Here is a 9926-nt window from a genome sequence, read left to right on the forward strand (position 1 = left end):
CCCAATCAATCATTTTGACAGGGAGCGCCAAAGAAAAAAGGAAGAAGAAGAAGGGGAGAAAAAAAAATCAGACTTGGTGAAGCTACACCAGATACATCCACAATCAAGACTTGCAGGCCTGCAAAGCCAAGACGGAGAGAGAGAGAGAGAGAGAGAGAGAGAGAGAGAAGATATCTCCAACCCTGGCTCCTGTTAATATGAATACTAACGATGTGTTTATTGAGTGGGAATGCTCAGCAAATCACAGCTGACGGGCTAACAGTCGGAGTGCCTTGAGCAGGGAATGAGGATCTCGGAGAGAGGGTCTATATTTTATTTAAGCGGCTCTCGGCCGGTGCTGGGGAGAGACTCAGGTAATGTGTTGTGTTACAACTCAGTGGTCGTTCCCCCCAGCCGGAGCGATAACAGACTGGCTAATGGGAAGCCATCAATCACAATCAGCCTCCTATTCCACCAGTGTCTCCACTCTCCTCAGCTCTGTAAGAGGGAGCTGGAATAGAGGCAATAATGGAGTTTTGTGGCTTAGCAGCAGCAGCGGCAGCAGCAGTGTCGGCGGCACGTCCCGGAGTCATATTTTCAGCCAAAGCAATAGATGCTTTGCCATGTCAGCACGTCTTTTAATAAGAGAGCCACAAAACGACCATGAGCAGCAGTTAAAGCCTGGACGAGGCCTTGGACCGCTAAAGGAGAGGAGAATTAATGCGAGCCCGGTCTCAGGTTGGGGTGGGGTGGGGGCTGCTGTGTGTTTGGTGCCAAAAAGCAGCTAATTGGTTTTTCATTACACTCTTCGGTCCGCTGCTACAGCGTCTGAGCATAAGCCCCAGACAAAGGACAAATGAATGAACGAATAAATGAATGAGTGCATAGCTGAAGTATGCAGGTATACCTTCTTTCCATGTGACCCATTAAAATGTATTATTCCACTGATGGGTTTGCAGATTCCATAGCAATGCTGAGAACTGGCTGTGTATAAATAATGTCTAAATACCAACATCCTGGCTAGAAAAGGAGACATATATTACTGAATTACTGACAGTAAATTGTCCAATAGTGCCAATTCAAAATGCTCACTTAACCTGAACAAGCAGTTGTTGTCTTCAGTGCCTTGCTAACTATCCTTTCAGCAAAACAACCAATGTTCATTCTAAAGCGATAGAAACTAAAATATGTCAAATATCGTCAAAATCTGGTGCAGAAAACATCATGAAACTTAGGAGAAACCAAAGTTCTGTGATGATAGAAACCCCTCATTTGATTTCTCAAATGTTCAAACATCAAATGGTTTTGGTGGAGATTAAAAGCTGCTTTCACATGTGAAGAGTTTAGCGAATCAATTTTTATTCGGTCCCGTCTCGAGGTTAACCCTACTCGCGCAAATCTAAGGTTGAACTCTCACAAATACGGTCAGGGTTAAGTTTAAGGTTAGACCACAGTAAAGAGCTACTATGCTGAATCAAGTGTGCCAGATTTTCATAAATCTAGGGCTACCATCTAGACACAACCTTTTTACTCCTTTTTCAACCTTTTTATGGTAGCCAGTGTTAGCAGAGATTATTTTACCGATCTGAAGTTCTTTCAGAAGATGGCGAGGGCTCTTTTTATCTGATGGATGGAGCTGACTTTCTCACCAACTCTCATCAACTCTACTACAATTTTTTTTTGAAGTTCAAGTTTTTAGCAAGGTAGCTCTACAACAGTGTTGGCTATAAATCATTTTATAGCTATAAATATTTTTATATTTATATTGTTGCAGTGTTGGAAAGACCCATCAGTCTTTCAGTTCCAACAAGCAGGTTTTTTTTTTTAACTTTGTCAGACAGTTGGTTGGTCTTTGGTCCAGATAATATGGTATGCTACAAACTGCCCATACAGGCCTCCTGGGATGTGTTACTGTAGAAAATATTACGCCATAACTGCATTTTATCACAGTTATTGACTTTTAGAAACTCTCACATCCTGATGCATGAAGGAAATACTCAAGTAATGTGCATACTAAATAAGAAAATTCACTTTTTAAACCTGGTTTACTAACCCTTGAACATGATTATGAGCCCATCAGCTCCTACGACACACATAAGCAGTGTGTAAATCAGATGCTGATCAGACACTATGCTTTGCCAACGACCAAGCTGACCCTGATAGCACACTCTCGTCGGCCCTCCGTCGTCATATTGATGTCACCCCTGTGTAGTTTTTCTCTGGGTGCAGTTTTTTGGCATGATGGATCAGTTTCTGATGCCTGGCTATGTCATCCTGATGTAGCTTGGAGACTGGTTTAAAGTCGGGCCCTTGTACTGAAACAGTGGTTTGTTGAGATGAAGGTGTATGTTTAGAAATATAATTAGCCTTTTGCCACAGTACCATTGGTGCCCAAGAGAGGCCTAGTCTTCCAATATGGCCTCCACCTATGTCACCTGAAAGCCCTGCAGCTGTAATAATGTAGTAATATGAGATGGCACGTATCAGGGTCTCTCAGCTGCGTGTTGACTTCCTCCACAACACTGCTTCAACAAAACCTACATATTAATTGGTTAATTAATACATTAATACATTAATATTGATGGTGGAAATATGGGTAGTAAATTAATTTCATTGAGTGTTTCTGTACAAATGAGGAAAGGCACACACAAAGGTTTCATACACAAAGGTCTGACTATGAAGTGATGCTGTGTGGTGACTTACCAGTGTACTATTGGCATTCATGAACAGAGAAACAAAAAGAGTGTGAATGACCAGAAGGGGGCACAACACTACACGTCTCCTCACGCAGCCTCACTGCTATGTCAACCCCTCTCACACACTGTCAACAACCTGACTATAATGGATGAAGTGATTCTGACCAGGGTGAAAAGGAAAAAGGGGGAGAAAAATGTTGTAGAGGCTAATTTTTGTTATATTCTAAAAGACACAGATTATATTGTATATTTTCTTTCCACCACTCATCATTTTTTTTGTTGATGCTGGGGAGAAACTGCACCTAAAATATACTTTTCTCTCCTTGTCAAGAGGGAACAATCATGATCATGTTGCGGCATAGATACTATAAGTTAACTATTTTTACATTGAGGATATGTTTATTTGAGACCAGCTGTCAGCTTAGTGCATGTATTTTGATACTTCATAACACCACATAATTGTTCTTTGTCTTCTTGTCATTCCGATAAAGCTCTTTGTAGTGTAACCACTTTTTAATGAAGGATTATATAAGGTAGCCAAGAGTGTGTTCACACACACTCGCACTTGGACGTTCCCTGTCACACGTTTTATGTTAGGCCACTCTGTCTGACACACACGCACACACTTAACACACACACAGTTTCCCAAGAGGGATCAAGTAGAGGTTAAAGACTTGTAGCCGGACTAATGGCCCACTTCCGCCTTGTATTGTCTGTTCGTCTTCAAGCTGTCTGCACGGAACATGTATGTCAATCAAAGGGTTTTCTGCATGTGGCACCACGTTCCCATAGCAACCTGGTAGCATCTGAGCAAATGTGAGTGGACAGGGGCCCCAACCCACACACCCCTAAAGCCCGAATACACCAGTGGCTACCAAAAGGTGTCTTCCCACTACAAGAATTGAACACTCTTGACAATGCAGAGCGACAAAATGCACATGTATTTTCCTGCACTAATATTGCTGTGCTTGCACTAATATTGCTTTATTACTTGACTGGCATGCTCGCAGAAAAATGTGCATTATTTTGCAAAAACCTCGCAAAGCTGTCACAGGATTTTAAACAGCTTGCGCTTTAAGGTAGCGGTTTCTTTTTGCAAAACCCAGATCAACAACTTTTGAGTCTTCGTTGAGGACTGGACTCTTGGGTGAGAGAATCACACATCAAAGTGAGGACTTTGTGTGAGGGGGAACAATGGGGTGGTCACACATGAAGGGTCATGTTTTGTGGCAAATGTTCAAGTCCCTGAATCTCCATAGACATCCAGCCAGTAGGGAAGCGAACAGGCTCGGGCACCGCTGCAAAGATAGGTCAAGACCAATGGCAACAGACTGGGGCCAAAAACGGCTATCCACACCCTGAGCTGTCTGGAAAACCTCGATAAAAATAAACATTATATAGTCATTTTTATAGCCTGCAAAATGATAATAATACATGTTGGGTTGAAAGGTCTGCAAGGTTTTGCCAGAAAAAATGGTGAAAAGCCAGCTAACTCTGAGCAGCTTGTACCCATTTTCTGCAGCAGAGAATAACAAGGTCATATCGCATGAGAAATTCTCCCATGTAAAGCAGCAATCCAAACATTAAAGGTCCCAGTACGCTTGCAATTGCAGCATATATTCATAATACAAACTCCCAGGACAACCACAACCACCCATGGAAGGACAGAGCGAAACCATTCTGAACAATTTCCAAAATGTATCAGGGGAGCAGTGAAGGTCTTTTATCAAGAGGCTCATCACCAGAGCCATGAAAACCCCTCTCTGGTGCCTGAGCACAAAAGGCAGACTGTGCTGCTCCTCGGAGAGAAAGTGAGTTTGTGTCTAATCACATATGGCATTGTCATCATACAGTGATTTCCTGCCCTGACACAAACTCCGCAGCCATTCGGTCATGGAGGTCAAACCAAATTTTCTCAGAGAGGGTCTGAAGATTCAAAGGCACTGTCACGGTCTCCTTGGTGATTCGGCTCATCCCCCTGGAAGGTACAAAGCTAAATTTCAAACGAACATGAATCTCGTCATTGCAGGGATGAGTGTGTGGAGCATGTGTTGTGGCAGTTTAAGAAGTAGTTTACGGGCGGCGTTTTAGAGGGAACACACACACACACAAACACACACAGGACTTGTGCATGTGATGAAGAGTGAGGGCACTTACCTCTCAGTTTCTCCCTCTCCCTCCATCGTCTGACGTCTCCTCTGTAAAACTTCCCCGGGTCACACCTTATCACAATAATAATGCTCTGAACTTCAAACATACTCATTTCGCCCGCCCTCCCTTGTCAGCAATTCTCTGTTGCTGATGTTGCACGAGAACTCTGATAGGTAAGCTGTTTCATTTCATACAATTTAACAATCCTGCATCTCTGTGCAAGCCCTGACACAGACTGCTGCAACTGGGGTTCAAATGATACACATTTTGAAGGCTGATACTGATATTTTTGTAATGCCATTTTCAAGTTTCACGTATTTACTGTCTCCCCTACAGAATTTCACTCGCCGGTGGGGGGGGAAGCCTCTGAAACATCGTTCGGATCATCATGTGACACCAAAATGCTCCGCTGAAATCCAACACTAACGAGATTCTTGTGAAGACGACGTGACCCAACACACCTGTTGGACGGGAGGGAAACTCTGGGATACGTTCCCACTGAGCAATTTTACGTTGATTAGCCATTTGACAGATGTCTAAATGGTTCGAGATTTCTCGGCTAAAATTAGACTACACAGGGTTAAGTTGAGCATGTCATGCTGTTGACACCAGTGGGAAGTATATGACAAAAATAAAGCATTATGTAGCACATACTATAAAGATTTCTCTTATGCAAATTTAGATACAGTGGTCCCTCGCTATAACGTGGTTCACCTTTCGCGGCCTCGCAGTTTCGCGGATTTTTTTTTTGTGCAATTTTGCATGCTTTTTTTTTTTTTTTTTTTTTAACAACAGCGCATTGTGTTCTGCGTCCTGATTGGCTAAGGGAGAGCCCGCGCATTGTGTTCTGCGTCCTGATTGGCTATGGGAGAGCCCGCGCATTGTGTTCTGCGTCCTGATTGGCTAAGGGACTGTAGACCATTGTCTATCAATCTCCTCCGTGCCGTGTCTCCTGTACAGTACAGAATGCGTTCATTCTATAATACTGGACTTATTTTTCTACGAAGGTTTGAACTTTGAGAGTTTAAACAAGAGAGAAAAGTGAGAAAATGTTAATGCCTGTCTGAGAAAAGTGTATAAAGTGTGTAGTGAGGGGTTTTACAGCCTTAAAACATCTAGAATAATTGTAAAAAATAAAGCGGACTACTTCGCGGATTTCGCCTATTGCGGGTTATTTTTAGAACGTAACCCCGCGATAAACGAGGGACCATATATATCTAACATTTTGAGACCTAGCAGGGAATATATTATTATGTATACTTATGCATTTCCTGTTAGGTCTCAAACTAAGCTTTACACAGCCAAAGAGCTAAAGAGCCTCCATGTGGCATTGAAAAAACACCTCCGCGCAATTACAACATGTATGGGAATTAATGAAAAATAATACTTTAATAAACGATCCAAAGAAACTAAAGGCAATTGCAGGTTTTAGGGATTTTTAAAATGTTTTCGCCTAACCACAGGTGGGCTGCATTGGCGACACGACCGGCCGGTATCTGATATTTATCAAAAGGCTACATGGTGTCCCTAGTTTACAACGGGTCATGTGAGTGTGAACAAGAGAGCCCACGAGCCTGAGGCAGGGAACTCAGCTCCGTCTCAGTTTTCCTCCGCTGTTTTTGCAGTTGCTCCCCTCCGGTACGGCCCGCACAGTCTCCATCCCATCCTGTTAGCCTGTATGCTGACAGACACATATGACATGCTAAATCACTGACGCCATTAGCTATGCTTGCTGACCAAACGGATGACATGCTAGGGCCCTAATCCCTGGTTTGAATTGCTGTGCGCTCCGTGACTAAATGCTTTTGGTCAAACACAAATCATCAGTGTGTAATCCACTTAGCTGTGTGTTTGTGTGTGTGTGTGTGTGTGTGTGTGTGAGAGAGAGAGAGAGGGACAGAGAGCGAGAGAGAGACAGTGTGTGTGGTCTGACATAGCATAGCGTACTGTAGCGTAGCACCTCTTAAGCTAGAACCTACATGTGGTCTGTAGGTCATGAGGAAGCTAACGTGGCGGCTACCATGTTAGCCGAAGCTAAAGCCATTAAATGACTGTTTGGAGCTCTCCAGCTTTCTTAAACGTTGCCATTCTCTAACCTTTTTATTACAATAATTCATAGTAAAGATATAAGAAGAAAATACTGCCTCTGAAACATGATATTTGTTGCTTTAAATGTTTTCTTTTTTGTTCATTTTGGAGCTAAATAGCCTAATGGAAAACATCTAAGGCTGCTATTTTCCTGTTTCATTTCTGTTGATTTTTACCACAGGAACACTGAATTTTGCTAATGAGCCGTTTGTGGCACACAGTTCCCACTTTATTGAAGCCATGCTCATCTATTTGAGCACAACTTTAGTCTCATTTGAGAGCCTTACACTGAAATTAGCAGCAATTATACTCAGTCGGCATGCAAATTTCAGCAAGATCACCCAACAACGACGTTGTATCTTGATTTATCCCCCCTTCTGAAAAACAATGCCAAAACCGATGCGGCCCCCATACAGGAGGAGCCTATGTGTGCATGCTCATGTCCGCAGTGCAAGTGCCTGTGCTATGTGACCAGCTTTCATGAATATCAAGGTATTCAGGGACACTTAAAGGGTTTAACACTGTGCTTAATCCCCCCTACAAGTCCCCAGAAAAACCAATTTAGCTGCCATAAAAGAGCTGCCTCTCCCACTCCCTCGCCTTCCCAGCTCTCTGCCTGTTCCCCTATCCCAATGATGGAGATTAGGCTTATTAAGAGGGCTTATTGTCTGTGGTGTCATGGATACCCAGTGATTACACACTCCATGGCTGCTCCTCCTCTGTTCGCCCTCAAACCTCACGGGGATCCGCTGCCTCCAAAGTCAAATCAATTATTTTTTTCCTCCACATTCACCTCTGATATCGTGCCAGACAGGCTGCGCACTTCATTGTCAACAAGCAGAGACGGCGCAGGCAGAAGAATATCTGAAAAGAGGGTTTTGATTGTGACTACGATGTATGCATTTCGCTAGGTGGCTCACCCCTCTTTTCAGGATAGAAACGTTCCTCCCTGGTTTGCTGCTATCGTTTTGCACATAGCCAGCTTTAGGTGCCTGACTATACATCCAGATGCATTTCAGGAGTGCATTTTTTAAAATAAAGATACACTTGGCATCAAGGCATATGCTAGAAAGGAGATTTGGCATCAATGAAACTTTATGCTGAGGATCAAAAATCTAAATCAAAACACATAATTGATAATCAGATGACTGAAAATGAACATTTTCATCTTAAACATCCTGTCAAATGAATATGAGAATAACCTCATATCAAATTATTTTTATTATTATTTAATTTTTTGGAGTGGTATTGTTGCTTTGTTATTCCTGGCCTTGTACAGACAACACATGAATGCAAAATCCACTTCCTGAATTGAAAGTGATTTGACCTCTGACCTTGTAGTTACCACCACGGTTATGAGACAATGATTTGTGTTAGCCAGGAACCCCCTGCTGCTGCTGTGTGTTCACAGGCTGGATGTTAAACCCTGGGGGAGCCTGTGGACCGACATGGAGCCCCGGTGGACCTGGCCTGGGGCGGGTGACGGTTATAAATGTTCCCCTGCTGCCATGGTACTTGACCCTGGCCGCCCCCTTGAAGCCCTCATTCATGGCTGATGTCATCTACTTTTGACTGCTGTGGATATTTCAAGGAGGCTGAGGACTTAGTCGGCAATAAAACACTGAGCCTGGGCTGAGGGTAGCCTGGATTTAAACTCGCGTCCGGACGCGTTAATGCACCTCAACGCCTCTTTTGACTCTCACAAATCGGATGACTACAGCAGGTCAAAAAAGGCACCTACCTACCATTTCCAGGAATGTGTTTGTTATGGTGACAGACCGGTCTGAAAGTGTCGCTGGATATCCGAGTCACACCTCTAATCCCCTTTAGAGCTGTTTCAGCTGGGACGGGGCACTGGGTCTAGATCCCCAACACACCAACCAGGCTCCATCAGGTCAACCATAACGAGTCAACATCCATTTGAAATATCTCTTGAGAGCTCTTTGACCTTGAACTATGAACTGTACAGAAGAAAAGCCCCCTAAAACTGTTCCAGGCCAGGATCTTTCTCAGAGAGAAGGAACAATTAGACTGAACAGAGGGGGAGCAGGTGAGAAGGACAGAGACCAGGAGAGAGAGAGAGAGAGAGAGAGAGAGAGAGAGAGAAACCAAATGTATAATTGAGCTTGTGCATGGATGGGTTATCTCTTGTCAATAGACCCTAAACACAAAGGTTTCAGCTTTGTGTGTGGGAAAACAGAGGCAGGCTTGGCCATGTGGGACCGAGGGGAGAGTGTGTATGCTGTATGTGTGTGTGTGTGTGTGTGTGTGTGTGTGTGTGACCAGACAGCAGAAAGGTCTGGAACACTGGAGACCCTGGCCACTGATAGGCACTCATGAAGCCTCTTCAGCAGGTTAGCGGCGACATAATTAAAAAGATAAACCTTATGAGCAGGGCACAGAGATAAGGGGTTTAATGAGAGCGAGGAGGGAGATCATCCAATGAGAGGAGAATAGGGGGGTTAGAAGGCGGTCTCAGGGGAAATAAACCCCGACCTGTCAATCATCCGCCGGAGATAAGTGCGGATATGGAGCCCCGGAGCAGATCTAGGAGAGCATGATCTGTAGCTTAATGTAGTCGGGACTCTTCTCGTTTCCAGACTGAGGTGGATCAGACTACTGAGAACGTGACGACTGACAGCAAACGTCAAACTCAGCAATGCTAGACACTGAATCACAAGATTGACTCTCCTGACGTGGAGTGATGGAGCCATTATGACAACGGTCTAATTTACACTGAATGTTAAAAACATTAGCGCCATCTTCCTGATACTGAGTTGCAGAATCCACATCTCAATTGTCTCCAAACTTCCAGATCCTTTATCTCTTTCTTTGCGATTGGTATAGATTTAATGACAGAAATCAATAGGAGTAATGAATTTTTAACGGGTTCAACCTTGTCAAGTGGCCCTGATATTTTGTCCATTCACAATAGAAGCAAATGTGCATGAAACCGCTGTAAAATACAACCCCACAACCTCATTATCCCACCTGGCTGCTGCCTCTCTATTC

The sequence above is a fragment of the Myripristis murdjan genome, chromosome 21, assembly GCF_902150065.1.
Source record: "Myripristis murdjan chromosome 21, fMyrMur1.1, whole genome shotgun sequence".
Classification (NCBI taxonomy): domain Eukaryota; kingdom Metazoa; phylum Chordata; class Actinopteri; order Holocentriformes; family Holocentridae; genus Myripristis; species Myripristis murdjan.